The sequence below is a fragment of the Capsicum annuum genome, chromosome 1 (genome assembly GCF_002878395.1).
Source record: "Capsicum annuum cultivar UCD-10X-F1 chromosome 1, UCD10Xv1.1, whole genome shotgun sequence".
In the NCBI taxonomy this organism is placed as follows: Eukaryota; Viridiplantae; Streptophyta; class Magnoliopsida; order Solanales; family Solanaceae; genus Capsicum; species Capsicum annuum.
This window is the reverse complement of record NC_061111.1, coordinates 160,954,930-160,971,897: the sequence shown is the minus strand read 5'-3', so window position 1 is coordinate 160,971,897 and position 16,968 is coordinate 160,954,930.

The window sequence follows — 16,968 nt, the reverse complement described above, 5'->3', positions numbered from 1 at the left end:
TCATTTTTCTCCCACATTAAACCCCCATAACATGATATTCAGCCTCTCAATGGGAAAAATACATTCACCCATTCACAAAATCCTCTCAATAAATAAACCCTAGTTCATCAAGATCAAGATCGAGCTCCAAGAAATCCCCAACAATCTTCATGACTTCCGTCACTCGGGTATGTTAAGTGTTCATCCTTGGTCTTCCTTCCACTATTAGAGTTCAAAAACCCTTTTTAAAACTTGAATTATGATTCGTATATTATGAATTCAATTATGCTAATGTTTGTATTGTTGTATGGGTTTCAAGTAAAGATCTTTTATGGGTTCCATGAAGTTAAGTTAGCATGTACGATTAGACTATGAATCTCTCATGTCAAAACCCTTGAATTTGCATGTTTCATATTGTAGTTATGATACCTTATGTGGTTAGTTCTCATTTATAGAAATCATGCTCCCCAAGTGTTTGATAAAATGTCCATATGAATAAATTATGCATAGTAACCTATTGTTGTGTTGCTAAAGTTGTGATATGAGTTTATCAATTATGATATCGAGTCCTGGGGGTACTTGTTACCCAAAATTAGCTGTTTACTTAGTTGAAGTAGTTATAGAATAGTCCTAGTAAAGGCCAAGAACTGTAGTTCTCAATTAGTTAATAGAACTCAGTAAACACAGTCCAGTACAGTCAGTCAACATGATCTGGATCAGTTTAGTCAAACTTAGGACAATCTAGTAATCGGTATCTTTCAGTTTGGAGTAGGATTTAGTACCAAATGAACCTAGGGATGGGGGCATTTCTGCCAGTTAGGGTTGGACCCTTAGTATCAATCCCTAAGTTACAGAACTACATAGCCAGCTTAGGGTAAGTCGTCCTCCCGCCAGACTATGGTTGACGAAATCATATAGATATATTTCGTAAGTCTTCCTCTAAGATTAGGGTTGAAATAACACTATTAGTAGCCCATGGCAAGGTGCTAATACCCTTCCAATTGGGATCATAGGTTAGACCCCAAATCAGTTTATATTAGGGTATGTCGGTTAGATAAACACTCCAACAGTTACAGTTTCAGTATCAGTATTTAGTAAGGAACTCAGTTAGTCTATAGAAACATGGCTATCAATTATCAGATACTCAAACTTTAGAATTTAGTACTCAGTTTTAGTATAATCTCAGATACACAATGTTTACTTATATGTGCAGCATTGCATGTTCAGTATATTCAGTAGTTACAATTTTGCTTGCACTCTAACCTAGTTACTTCATGATGTTCATTCATTCAGTTATCATCTCATTCTTATGAACCCATGTATATCAGCCTTACCTCGCTTAGCATATCAGTACATTCCACGTACAGATGTACACTCTCTCTTTACGCAATGATATCTCATATCATAGGTTCAAATGCTTAGGTTCCTGACCATACTTAGAAGCTCAGGCTATCAGCAGTATTTATAGTGGTGAGTCCTCATATTTTGAGGATAGATTTTATCTATTTCAGTATTCCAGTAGTTCAGTAGTTATTTCAGTCGGAGTTAGTTGGGGGTCTGTCCCATCAACTCCATATTCAAACAATTAGAGGCTTTCAGACTAGCATAGTAAGTTATTTAATTTTCAAATTTTATTATCAGTTATACTCAGTTATCATTTCAGTATTTTCAGAACCTTATGGCATTTTCAAATTTCTTCTACATATATATTCTAGTATTATATTTAGTACTCATAGCAGGTACCAGTCATGGGTTAGCTTGTGGTCTTTCGAGATAATAAGATCCGTGTGATGCCTTAGGTATAGTCTCGGGGCATTACAAACTTGGTATTAGAGCCTAAGATTCTAAAGTATCCTAGGGAGTTTGAAAGCCACGTCAAGTAAAGCCTTGTGCATGGGTGTGTCGTAAACCACACTTATGGATAAGAGGCTGTGAGGCATTTTTAGGAAATGTTTTCTTTTTTCATTTTTAATATCATGAAAGTGAGCATGATCTCAAGTTAAACTCTCTGTCTAATTCAACTTCTCCTTACATTTACAGGACATGCCTCCCAGAAAGACCAATGGAAAAAAAGTGGAAACCAGCCAGCACCTCTGCTAGTTCAGAAAGATCCCCTGAATAAGCACTTCTCCCATGAAGAAATTAGAGCAGCTTTCATCACTCTAGCCCATTCTGTGGTAGATTAGAATGAATACCCAACTGCCATTTCAGCCAACCCAGTGGCCAATACCACTGCAGCCAAGATTCGGGACTTCACCTGAATGAATCCTCCTTCCTACTTGTGATCTAAGTCTAAAGAGGATCCATAGGAATTCCTTGACATGGTTAAGAAAGTTATAGACATTGTGGGGGTAACCGCTAGTGAGAGTGCTGAGTTACCTACCTATCAGTTATAGGATATAGATCATATAAGGTTTAAGCAGTGGAAGGTGGATAGAGGCTTAGATACAAAACCCATAAAATGGGAGGGATTTGCTATTCTCTTTTTAGATAGGTTCTTTTTGTTGGATTTGAAGGAGGATAAGGAGTTAGAATTTATAAATTTTATGTAGGGAAACATGAGTGTGGAAGTTTATTCCCTTAAGTTTACTCAGTTGGCCAGGTATGCTCCTCATGTAGTAGCTGATAGTAGATATAAGATAAGTAAGTTTGTGTCTAGTATGTCTGATAGTGTGTTCAAGAAGTATAGGTACACAATTTTGATTAAGGAGATGGACTTAGCTAGGTTGATGGTCCATGCTCAACAAATTGAGGAATAGAAGACAAAGGAGAAAGAGAGAGAGAACAAAAGGGCTAAAAAGATAGCTTCAACTTCACTCAACCTAAGTCAGATGGTCATAATTTTCCTTAGTTCTAATTGAAATCTTCAGTCCCATCTCCGTCCTCAGCCCATGCTCTGGTGCCTAAATTAAAAAATGGTAATAAGGATAGGGTGTTGGGCTGGCAGTGATGTATGTTTCGGGTGTGGAAAACTAGTTCATAGAATCTGAGAGTATCCTTAGGTGGGTTCATTGAGTCAGTATAATCACCCCCAACTCAGTTCGATCGCCCGTCTCAACAGGGTATCACTTTTAGTGCCATCAGTAGGCAATGCCAAAATAGGCTCTGTGTACTCTAGTCCCAACAGGATCAGGAAAGTTCTCCTGATGTGGTCACTATTACGTTACAAGTTTAACATTTACATGTTTATGATTTTCTAGATCCAGGAGCTTCTTTGTCCTTTGTAACTCCTAATATAGCCATCAACTTCAGAGTCAGTCCCGACATATTAGCAGAACCCTTCTTAGTCTCTACCCCAGTGGGTAAATCTATCATAGCCCAGCGGGTATATAGGAACTATTCGATTATGGTGTCTTGGAAAGTTACTTTAGCCGACTTAGTAGAGCTAGAGATGATAGATTTTGACATTATTCTCAGCATGGATTGGCTTCATTCATGCTATTCTTGAGTTGATTGTAGAAACAAAGTTGTTTATTTCCAGTTCCCAAATGAACCTGTCCTAGAATGGAGGAGTAGTACTTTAGCATTTTGGGTTCAACTTGTTTCATTTCTTAGAGCAATAAAAGTGATATCCAAGGGGTGTGTCTATCATTTTATGCATATAAAAGACTCTAGTTTCTAGACTCCTAATCTTGAGTTAGTTCTAGTTGCAAGTGAATTTTAAGATGTGTTTCCTAAAGATCTCCCCGTAGTTCCTCCCAAAAGGGAAATTGACTTCGGAATAGACCTTCTTCCAAACACTCAGCCCATCTCTATTTTGCCATACAACATGGCTCCAAATGAAATTAAAGAGTTAAAAGAACGATTGAAAAACATCTTAGACAAAGAATTTATCAGGCCCAACATATCTCCTTGGGGTGTATCAGTTTTATTCTTGCGAAATAAAAATGGTTCACTTAGAATATGTATAGATTATCGTCAGTTGAACAAAGTCACCATCAAGAATAAGTACCTACTTCCTAGAATCGATGACTTTTCCAACCAACTTCAGGGTGGCAGTTACTTTTATAAGATAGACCTCAGATCAGGCTATCATCAGTTCAGACTAAGAGAATGCGACATTACAAAAATAGCTATCAAAACTTGATATGGTCACTTCAAATTCCTAGTTATGTCATTTAGTATTACCAATGCCCCAGCAACTTTTATGGACTTGATGGACCACATGTTCAAGAAGTACTTGGATATACTGATCATTGTCTTCATCGATGATATTCTTCTCTACTCCCATAATGAACATGACCACGTAGGCCATCTCAAAATAGTAATACACACTGTCAGAGCCCATTAGTTGTTTGCCAAATTCTGTAAGTGTGAGTTTTGGCTAAGATCAGTAGAATTCCTTGGTCATATAGTTTTTGGTGATTTCATTAGAGTTGATCCTCAAAAGACCGAAGTAGTAAGAAACTGGCCTAGACCCATCTCTTCATCAGATATCAAAAGTTTCTTGGGTTTTGATAACTATTACCGATGGTTTATTGAAGGATTTTCTTCTACTGTAACCTTCATGTACAAATTGACTCAGGAGAAAGTCAATTTCCAGTGGTCATATTCTTGTGAGAAGAGTTGTCAGGAAATGAAGACTCGACTCACAACAGCCTTAATTTTTACTTTACCAGACGGTTCAGATGAATTTGTTATTTATTGTGATGCTTCCAGAGTTGGTTTGGGGTATGTTTTGATTCAGAAGGGTAAGGTTGTGGCATATGCTTCTAGGCAGCTTAAGCCCCATGAAAGAATCTATCCCACCCATGACCTGAAGTTAACAACTATTATATTTTTCTTAAATATTTGGATGGGGTGCATGTTGATGTATTCATAGTCCACAAAAGCCTGCAGTATGTGTTTTCACAGAATGACCTAAACTTGCATCAGAAAAGGTGGTTAGAGTTCTTGAAAGACTATGACATAAATGTTCTATATTATTCGGGTAAGGCCAATGTAGTGGTAGATGCCTTCAGTAGGTGGTCCATGGGTAGTGTTTCTAACTTTGAGTATGGTAAGAAAAAGTTAGTTCTTGAAGTTCATCAGCTTGTTAGACTAGGTGTCCGTTTGGTTGATTCGGTTGAGGGAAGTGTTTGGGTGTAGAATAGTTCAGAGTCTCCTTTTTCGAGGTAAAAGAAAAGAAGGACAGGGATCCCATTTTAGTTAAGATGAAAGAGTTAGTCAGAGACCATACATATTATTCTTCTCTCAAAATTCCCCAAGCAAGAAAAAATAGGGTTTTCTAGGGATTGGGAATTCAAGCTTCTAATTTGTGATTTTGTCTTCAAAATTCTTGGTGTTTCAGGCTTGTATGTCTTCCCTAAATCTTTTTTTTTTTAAATCATGTGTTTAAGATTATTATCTATGCGAATTAATTATTGATTTGGAAATTGGGTTGAGGGCTTTTGGGTTGGATTAATTGAATTGTTTTTTCCATAGCTTTTCTGAATCATTTATACTTTGAATTAATGGCTTATGAACTAATTGGGTGCATGGGGCATGGTATGTGGGAATAAGGGGTTGTAGATTCCCCTATATTAATTTGATAAACTTATAGGGGTCGTGGATTCCCCCAAATTTATGGATTTTAGTAATGAAATTGGTAATAACCTTAACCCGCCTAATGAAATTGGCTTTAAAACAGGGATATATGCATATTGAACCAAATTTGAAGCTATTAGATTGCATAAAATACTAACGGAATACAAATATCTTTAAAGGCCTTTATGGCCATGAATTAATTTTATATTGAACCTTGGGGGTAGTGGATTCCCCCAAGTTAATGGATAATTGGACCGTGGGGGTCGTGAATTTCTCTAAGTTGGTGAATAATTGGAACATGAGGATCGTGGATTCCCCCAAGTTGATGGTTATTGGAAATGGCATAATGATATTAACTTGCAAGCGTAATTGGTATGACGATACCAATGGTATGTGCCTTAGTGAATGGTCCTTGTTTAATGAATGAGAATGGATAAATGTTTTAATTGGGATTAAAAAGGGTTGTGAAGCTGGCCATAAAGGGGGAGGTCCTCGGAACCGATAATGGAAACCCACATTTATCAGCATGGGGGTTGGTCTTAATGACTGTGTTTATATCACACCTTATCATGTATTGGGAAAGGGTCATGGATTCCCCTTCCTTTCTTGACAACTCTGGTTCATACGGCTAACATGTACTAGGCCCCCTTCTTTAGGAAAAATAGACCCATATAGCATGTGGGTGCCTTTTATGACGGTTGAAGATACACAGTCCAGTTTAATGTTTTAAATCTCATGCTAAACCTTGTTCCCTACCTCGACATATTTATATATATTTATATGATTGTGTGAATATGGTTTTGAATGATTTTGGACTTATTTGATAGTGTCACTATTTTATCCCTTTCTTGAGTTACATGCTTTCGCTCACCCCATTAACTATCCCCGGATGTTGGATCCCCATGCGATGCAAGGTCTAAAGACACTTATATTTTTTTGCACAGTGGTAGGTGATCTATGGATTATTCATGAGTCAATTTGAAGTGGTGGGCTTCTATTATCCAGAAGGCCTTTATTTCATGGCCTTGTCTTTACTGATGTTTGTTCTTTTTTTGGGTATGGTCGAGAGCATATCCCGACTTACGTTGATGATTTGTTTCTAAGAGGCCTTTGTGGAAAAAGTATGTGTGGATTGTGTTGTGCAATCTAAGAACCTTCTTGTTATAGATTTCTCTATGTTGTTATAAATTCAAAACTCATCTGCTGCTACTTTTTATTTGTTCTAGATGGCTTGGGTAATAGTGGTGGTCGTCAATCCTCGGCGGACTTGAGATACCTATCACAACTAGGCCCTAGTTTGGATTGTGACAAGGTTGGTATAAGATACAAGTTCATGCTCATTAGGTGTCCATAAGGCCGTGTCAAGTAGTCTATTTTATGGGTGTGTAGTACACCACAGTTAAAAGAGAGAGGCTATGAGGCATTCAGGAATGTTTTCCTTTCTTGTGACCTATTTATTTAGGCTATAGAGTCTAAGGTCTTGGAAAATCCTCTAATCTCTATTTTTTGCAGTTTAGATCATGCCTCTTCGAAGATCTAATACTCATGGAAACTCCTTTGTCCCCTTTGATGACTATGTGGATGGAACTCACCCTATTTATAGAGTTCAGACCCAGTCTAGGGTCCCTGCTCCTAACTGTACTGCCCCTCATGGAGTTCCATCGGTCCTTACCAGTCCTCCCTAGGATTTTTGAGCTGATGATGTTCATGCCTCATTTCTACAAATGAGATATTTCTAATGTCAAGTTTTGTTAATCTATTTATTTGCTGACTTGGTTAGTGATTTCCCAGTCTCATCAGCCCTACTGTATTGGTTCTATTGCTCCATCTCTTAAGGCCACTAGATTTGGCTAGTTTATTATATTGAATCCTCTTACGTTTATTGGCTCTATGGTTGAAGAGGATCCTCAAGGGTTCATTGATGAGATAGAAAAGATTTTTTAGGTGATGCACGCTTATGATTCTAAAGTTCTGATTTTGTTACATATCAACTGAAAGATGCAACATATCTTTGGTATGAGGAGTGGGAGTAGTTAAGGGGTGGTTGAGATATTATCCGACTGTATGGGATGAGTTTTTGAGTGCCTTTGTTGATCATTTATTTTCTCAGGAGTTGAGGAAGGCTAAGCAGAGGAGTTTGTGAACTTGAAGTAGGGAAGGATAACTGTGAAGGTGTATGTTTTGAAATTCCACAAGTTGTCTTGTTATGACCCAGAGATTGTGTTTAGTGTGAGGAAGAGAATAAAGATGTTTGCTTTGAGTTTGTCTCCGGACTTGGTACTAGAGTGTAAGGTCGCAATGTTGAATAATGAAATGGATATCTCTAGGCTTGTGGTGTATATACAGCAGGTTGAAGATGAAAAGAAGATACAAACAAAAATGGGAGAGAGAAAGAATAAGAAGTTTTGATATTCATAGTATGGTGGAGGCCAACAGAACAATGGTAGAGAGCGTAGGCAGTGGGGCAAGAAGAGGACTTATGGAAACTCGGGTTCATATTTTATAACTAGTACTCCATATCCTAGGTCGTCTGGTGATTGTCACTTTTAGACTAACAGTGGGTTTAAGGCACAAGGTGCCCAGTCCCAGGATAATGGAGCCCAATCAGCCCCATCTTATCCTCCTTGAAGATTTTACGAGCATATCCATCATGGTCAGTGTGATGAAAGGGGGAATAAGTGCTATACTTAAGGTCAGTTGGGGCATTTATAGTGACACTACCTAGATAAGATTCTTCAATAGATAATAAAGTTTTGATTGCTACTTATTTAACTCTAGTGCCTAAGAGTGTTACTTCTGGTACCGGCACTAGGCAGAATCAACTCTATGCTCTTGCCATCCTTCAGGAATCTGAGGCATCTTTTGATGTCGTTACTGGTATGTTGAAACTTTTCCCTAGTGATGTATATTATTTGCTTGATCTGGAGTCTACCTTTTCTTATGTGACCATTAATGTGGATATTCAATTTGGTTTTGGTCCCTAGATTATTTTTTATTCCTTTTCTATGTCCCCCGAGTGGGTGATTCTATTATGGCTAGAAAGATCTATAGGGGATGTATGGTATCTATCTTTCATAGGGAGACATTAGAGCACCTGATAGAGTTGGGTATGGTTGATTTTGTTGTTATATTATCGATGAATTGGCTCTATTTATGCTATTCTTCCTTGGATTATTAGACCCATAAGGTCAGTTTCCATTTCCCTAATGAATTAGTAATCGAGTGGGAGGGAAGTTCCTTAGTTCCTATGGGAAGGTTTATTTTGTGTCTCAGAGCCCGTAAGTTTATTTGCAAGGGTTGTCTATATCATATAGTTTGTGTTAAGGATTTTGGTTTTGACGGTCCCTCCTTACTATCTATCCCAGCGGTTGACGAATTTCCTAAAGTGTTTCCCAATGATCTTCCTAATATCCCCCCGATAGAAAAATAGACTTTGGTATTGATATGCTATCGGATACTCTTTCTATCTCTAACCCTCCTTATAAAATAGCTTCGACTACATTAAGAACTTAAGGAGCAACTAAATGATCTTCTTGAAAAGGGTTTTATTTATCCTAGTGTCTCTCTGTGGGGTGCTCCTATGCTTTTGTTGTGTAGTAAGGATGGGTCTCTTCAATTATGCATAGACAATCAGTGATTAAATAAGGTGACAGTGATGAATAAATATCCTCTTCCTAGGATTGAAGATATCTTAGACTAGTTTTTAGGTGCTAGATGCTTCTGTAATAATGATCTTTGTTCGGGTTACCATCAGGTGAAGATTAAGGAGGCGGATATCCCTAAGACTAGTTTCTAAACCCAAAATAGTCATTATGAGTTTCTAGTCATTTCTTTTGGAATAACTAGTGCTTCGGCTGCGTTTATAGATCTCATAAATCGGGTATTCTGGTAGTTTTTGGATTAGTTTATGATAGTGTTTATTGATGTTATCTTGGTATATTCTAAGAGTAAGGAGGAGCATACTAATTACCTCCGAGTAGTATTGCAGACTCTTATAGATCAATGATTGTATGCCAAGTTTTTGAAGTGTGAATTTTGGTTGAATGTTTTGACCTTACTTGGTTATATTTTTTCTAGTGAGGGTAACATAGTGGATATAAAGAAAGTTGAGGAGGTTAAGAAGTAGCCTAGATGCACGACTCCGACCGACATTCAAAGCTTCTTGGGCTTGGTTGGGTATTATATAAGGTTTGTGGAGAGCTTCTCTTCTATTGCTGTTCTGTTGACTAAGTTCACTTAGAAAAGGAGAAGTTACTTCAGTCTGATGCTTGCGAGGGTAGTTTTTAAAGTTGAAGGTTAATTTGACTTCTGCACCAGTTTTGACCCTACTCGAGGAACTGATGGTTTTTTTGTTTACTATGATATATTTTGTGTGGGACTAGGATGTGTCTTGATGCAACATAGTATTGTTGTGGCTTATGCTTCTACGTAGCTAAAAGTCCATGAAATAAATTATCTGACTCATGATCTAGAGTTGGAAGTTGTGGTGTATGCATTGATGATTCGGTATTATTATTTGTATGGGGTGCATGTTGACATTTATTCGGATCCTAAGAGCTTGTAGTAAGTGTTCACTAGGAAGGAATTGAATCTAAAGCAGAGACGGTGGCTTGTATTGCTCAAACACTATGATATAAGTCTTCAGTATCACGCATGTAAAGTTAATGTGGTTGCTGATACTCTTAGAAGGTTGTCCATGGGGATTTTAACTCATGGTTTGTCCCTAGTCCTTCCTTGGACAATATGTACCTCGACTAGGAAAATTGCCTAAGTTAAGGGTGACTATGTAATACCCCGTGTGTTTTTAGCTTACTTCAGCTCTTAGTGCTTGCCTAAGACTCTTATAATCTAAAATAAAACTACCTAAGACTCTTATAATCTAAAATAAAACTATCTTAAAACTTACTCATTTCTAAAACTACTAAACTTCAATGATTTCATTTCCATATTTCTAGGCCTTAGAATTTCGATTTTAAACATGATTCATGATAGGGGTTGTCAAAGGTACGTCTCATGTGAGTTTCGGAAATTTTGGGCAAGCATAAGGTCTTTGGAAATTCTAAACAGCAGCTGCATGTGATTAGCGTTCGACGCACGCTCCAGTCCACCCCTAGGGAGCATATGGCACATGCTCTATTTCAGAGCTCCAGAGCATGCGGCGCACGCTACATAGCATGCTCCAAAATTTTTCAGCTTTTGATTCTGCATATTGGAGGACAATAAGGTCTTTTTTCTTTCATCAGAACCATCCTAAACACATAATTTCAGCCCCAAATAGCATAGATACTTCATTATTCACTTTTTTCTCTCAATAACAAACCCTAGATCTTCAACATTCAAGGTCAACTCTCAAGAAACCCACTAAGAAGTTCACAAATTCTTCAATCAAGGTATGTTTAGTTGTTCATCCCTGGGTCCCTTCCACCTTTGGAGTTCAAAAATCTTTTTTTTAAACTTAGATTATAATTTACACTCTTCAATGGAATTGTGTTCTTGTATGTGTTGTTGTGTGGGTTTCAAGCCTAGAATATTTTGAGTTTCATGCAAACAAACTAGAATATATGTTGATTTATGTAACCCTCATGTTAAATCCTTGAGTTGTGATATTGATATTGTAGTCATGACATTCATATATTGCTCAATCTCATGTATAAGATTTATGCATCCTAGGTGTTTGAGAAAATGTCTATGTGAAGGAATTGTGCATGAGACTCTATGTGTGATACCTTTAAAGTTGAGATATGGTTCCATTGTCTATACTATCGAGTCCTGGGGGTATTGAATACCCAAAAATTTAGCTATTTATCTAGTCTTAAGTCGAAATAGAATAATTTCATAGTATCCCGAACAGTAGCATTCTATCATTCAATAGAATTTGTGTGAGTTCAGTCAAGCCTTGTACAGTCTAGTGATCAGTTCATTGTTGATTTAGTTTGGAGTAGGATTCAGCACCGAGCGAACCCAGGAATAGGAGAATTCCTACCAGCAGAGGGTTTAACCCTTAGTAGTAGTACCTGAGTTACAGAATGACGTATCCAGTGTAGGGTAAATTATTTTCCTATCAGAGTAGAGTTGACATAACCATATCCATTTCATGAGTATTCCAGCCAGATTAGGATTGACCTAACTAATATTAATAACCTGTGGCACGGTGCTAACACCCTTCTAACTGGGGTTACAGGTTGGACCCCAACTCAGTCTATAATCGGGGTATGTCGGTTAGATAATAACTTCCATAGTTACTATTTTAATGTTCAGTAATTAGTATCCAGTAATCAGTATAAAACTTAGTTCAGTTCTACACAATCATGAATCACAGTTTTCGGTTATTCAATTTTCAGAAACTCAGTACTTCAACTGCAGACTAATTTTGACAGATGAAATATTCTTGGTACTGCATGTTCAATACTTACAGTAGTCCCAGTCTTGCATATAATTTATCCAATTATTTCATGATATTTAGTTATTATTCTTATACACGTGAACCCATGTATATTAGCCTAACCTAACCTAGCATACCAGTACATTCAAAGTACTGATGCATATTCTTTCTTTGCGCTATGATGTCTCATAAATAAGTTCGGATGCTCGTGTTCCTGACCGTACTTAACCAGATCAGTCTATCTGCTGCATCTACAATCGTAAGTCCTTATCCATTGAGGATGTGATATTTATTTAGTCATTACATTTCTTATAGAATTTTTAGTAGCTCAGTTATTTTCAGACATTAGTTGGAGTTAGTTGGGGCCTTTCCCATCAACACTTTTATTTCAGATGTTTAGAGGCTTTTCGACAATTTCAGTTAGCAATTATTCTACAAATATACTAATTATTGATTCAGTTTTATGAACCTTGTGGTGCTTTTTAGTTTTTACTTCCGCATATGTTTCATGATTATTATTCAGTTCTCACAGTAGGTACCAGTCATGGGTTAGCTTGTGGTCCTTCGAGGTCATAAGCACTGTGTAATGCCCAGGGTGTAGTCTCGGGGCAATACAAACTTGGTATCAGAACCTATGGTTATAAAGTGTCCTAGGGAGTCTGACAGCCGCATAAAGTAGAGTCTTGTTCATGGATGTGTAGCGCACTACACTTATGGATAAGAGGCTACGAGGCTTTTGTAGGAAAGGTTTCTTTCTTTCAGTGTTTATATCATGTGAGTGAGCATGATCTCAAGTTAAACTCCTTGTCTAATCTAACTTTTCCTTCTATTTACAGATTATGCCTCCCGGAATGACTAATGAAAAAAGAGCTGGGAAACAGCCAACACTTCCGTCTGTTCAACAAGATCCCCTGAATATGCATATTTCTCCTGTAGAATTTAGAGCAACATTCACCACTCTAGCCCATTCTGTGGTAACTCAGAATGTTTGACCAGCTGCTGTTTAGGCCCACCTAGTGGCCAGTACTATTGCAGCTAGAATTTGGGATTTCACCCAAATAAACCCTTCTTCATTTTTAGGGTCTAAGTCGGAATAGGATCCATAGGAATTCCTTGATATGGTGCAAAAGGTAAAAAACATTATGGGGGTAACTTCCAATAAGAGTGCTAAGTTAGCTACTAATCAGCTACAATATATAGCTCATACATTGTTCAAGAAGTGGAAGGTAGATAGAGGCGCAAATGCAGGGCCTATATAATGGGAAGATTTTGCTACTGCCTTCTTAGATAGGTTCTTTTCGTTGGAGTTGAGAGAGGCTAAGGTGTTAGAGTTCATCAACCTAAAGTTGGGTAATATGAGTATGAAAGTGTATTCCCTCAAATTTACTCAGTTGGCCCAGTATGCTCCTCATGTGGCAGCTGATAGCAGGTCTAAGATGAGCAAGTTCATGTCTAGTATATCTAACAGTGTGGTTAAGGAGTATAAGACCGCAATGCTGATTAAGAAGATAGACTTGTCTAGGTTGATGGTCCATCCTTAGTAGATTAAGGAATAGAAGGCTAAGGAGAAAGAGAGGGAGAATAAAAGGGCTAGAATAGGTAGCTTCAGTTTTGCTTAGCCAAAGTCAGAAGGTGGTAATCTTCCTCAATTCTACCTAAAATCTTCGGTCCTAACTCTGTCTTCGGCTAGTGCACCGATGCCCAAATTCAGGAATGACAATAAGGATAGGGCGCTAGGCTCTAAATCTCAAGGTAGTGCGAACGATGTTCGAACAAATTCTCTTTTCTAGAAATGTGGTAGAAACCATCAGGATATATACAGGGCTGGTAGTAACGTGTGTTTTGCTTGTGGTAAGCCAGGCCATAGGATCATAAAATGTCCTCAGAGTCAGCATAACTGTCCCTCAGTTTAGTCCAGTTTCACATCTCAGCAGGGTGCTACTTCCAGTGCCACCTGTGGGTAGCGCCCAAATGGGCTCAATGCATTTCAGTCTTGATAGGATCAGGAAAGTTTTCCTGATGTGGTTACTGGTACATTGCAACTCATTCACTTACATGTTTATGCTTTGTTAGATCCTAGATATTTTCTATATTTTGTAACTCCTTACATAGCCGTCAACTTTGGAGTCAGTCCCAAAATCCTAACAAAGCCTTTGTAAGTCTCTAACCCAGTGGGTAAATCTATCATAGCCTGACGGGTATACAGGAACCATCCGATTATGATGTGTCAGAAAGTTACTTTAGCAAACCTTATAGAGCTAGAGATGATAGATTTTGACGTCATTCTCGATGGATTAGCTCCATTCATACTATGCTTTAGTTAATTGTATGAGCAAAATTGTCTATTTTCTATTCCTGAATGAGCCAGTCCTTGAATGGAGGGGTAGTACCACAACACTTAAGGGTCAACTTATTTCATAACTTAGAGAAAGAAAAATGATATCCAAGGGGTGAATTTATCATCTTATGCGAGTCAAAGACTCTAGTTTAAAAACTCCTAGTCTTGAATCAGTTCCAATTACAAGTGACTTTCCAGATGTATTTCTTGAAGATATCCCAGGGGTTCCTCTCAAAAGAAAAATTGACTTCAAAATAGACCTTCTTCCTGATACTCAGTCCATTACTATTCTTCCATACAGAATGGCTCCATATGAACTTAAAGAGTTGAAATAAAAGTTGAAAAACCTCTTAGACAAAGGGTTTATCAGACCCAGTATAGCTCCTTGGGGTGAACTAGTTCTATTCGTGCAAAAGAAAGATGATTCTCTTAGAATGTGTATAGACTACTGTCAGTTGAACAAAGTCACCATCAAGAATAAATACCTACTTCCCAAAATTGATGACTTGTTCGACCAATGTTAGGGTGCCAGTTACTTCTCTAAGATAGACATCAGATCTGGCTATCATTAGCTAAGATTTATAGAATATGACATTCCAAAAGCAACTTTCAGAACTCGGTATGGTCACTTTGAATTTCTAGTCATGTCTTTTGGTCTTACCAATACCCCAACAACTTTCATGGTCTTGATGAACAGGGTGTTCAAGAAGTACTTAGACATGTTTGTCATAGTCTTCATTGATGATATTCTTGTCTATTCCCATAATGAAACTGATCATGCATACGACCTCACAATTGTATTACAGGCCCTTAGATCTTATCAGTTGTTCACCAACTTTAGTAAGTGTGAGTTTTGACTAAGATCAGTAGCTTTTCTTGGCCATATTACTTCCGGTGATGGCATTAGATTTGACCCTCAAAAGACTGAAGCTGTGAGAAACTGGCCTAGACCCATCTCTCTTTTAGACATCAGGAGTTTCTTGGGTTTGGCTAGATATTACCGAAAGTTTGTTGAAGGGGTTTCACTTATTGCATCCCCATATCCAGATTGACTCAGAAGAAAGTCAAGTTTATGCAGTCAGATCTTGCGAGAAGAGTTTTTAGGAGTTGAAGAATCGACTCAACTCAGCCCCAGTTTTGATATTGCCAGAGGGTTAAGATGGGTTTGTTTTTACTACGATGCTTCTAGAGTTGGGTTAGGTTGTGTATTGATGCAGAGAGGTAAGGTCATAGCCTATGCCCCTAGACAACTTAAATCCCATGAGAAGAATTATCCTACCCATGATTTAAAATTAGCATCCATAGTGTTTGCCTTGAAATTTTGGAGGCATTATCTGTATGGGGTGCATGTTGATCTGTTCACGGATCACAAGATTTTACAATACGTGTTTTCGTAGAGAGAGTTGAATCCTTGTTAGAGAAGGTGGTTAGAATTGCTAAAAGATTATGATATAAGTGTTTTGTATCATCCAAGAAAGCCCAATATGGTGGCCGATGCCCTTAGTAGATTGTATATGGGTAGTGTTGCACATGTTGATAATGATAGGAAAAATTTGGCTCATGAGGTTCATCAGCTTGCCAGATTAGGTATTTGTTTGGTAGATTCGACTGAGGGTAGTGTTTGAGTGCAGAATAGTTCAGAATTTTCTTTAGTTTTTTAGGTAAAAGAAAAGTAGGACAGGGATCCTAGTTTAGCTAAGTTGAATAAGTTAGTAAGATACTAGAAAGTAGAGGTTTTCTCCCATCAAAAAGATGGTGTGTTGCGTTCCCAAGGTAGGCTATGTGTGCCATGTGTAGATAATGTGATATAGCAAATTCTTATTGAAGCGCATGGTGCACATTTCTCTGTTTATCTAGGGGCCACTAAGATATTCTGCGACTTGTGATAAGTCTATTGGTGAAGTAGGATGAAGAGAAACATTACAGAGTTTGTGTCTAAGTGCTCTACTTCTCAGCAGGTGAAGATTGAGCAACAAAATCCTAGTGGTTCCATACAGGAGTTCAGTACTCCCACATAGAAGTAAAAAGAAGTGAACATGGACTTTGTGATGGGTTTTCCTCGTACTCATCATCAGCATGATTCGATTTGGGTCATTATAGATAGGATGATCAAGTTTACCAATTTCTTGTCAGTGTATGCCTCCTATTTAGCCAAGGACTATAGCGGGCTTTATATTAGAGAGTTGGTTAGGTTACACAGTGTCCCGCTGTCTATTATTTTAGATAGAGGTACACAATTCACCTCTCACTTTTCAAAAGCCTTCTAAAAGGGTCTTGGTACCCAAGTCTATCCCAGTAAAACTTTTTTCCCTCAGACAGATGGCCAACCAGAAAGGACCATTCAAAATCTAGAGGATATGTTGAGAGTGTGTGTGTTGACTTTAAGGGTAGTTGGAATGACCACTTACCTTTGATTGAGTTTGCATATAATAACAACTATCATTCCAGTATTCAGATGGCTCCATTTGAGGCTCTTTATAGGAGGAGGTCCAGATCTCCTATTGGTTGGTTCGAGGTAGAGGAGACCATACTAATAGGGCCCTATTTAGTATTTAATTCCTTAGAAAAGGTTCATTTGATCAACTAAAGGCTTAAAGCAGCCTAAAGTGGACAAAACTCTTGTGCTGATATGAAGAGAAAATATCTCTAGTTTGAGATTGGCGACTTTGTGTATTTGAAAATCTCTCCCATGAAAAGAGTAAGAGGTTTGGCAAGAAAGGGAATCTTAGTTCTCGATATATTG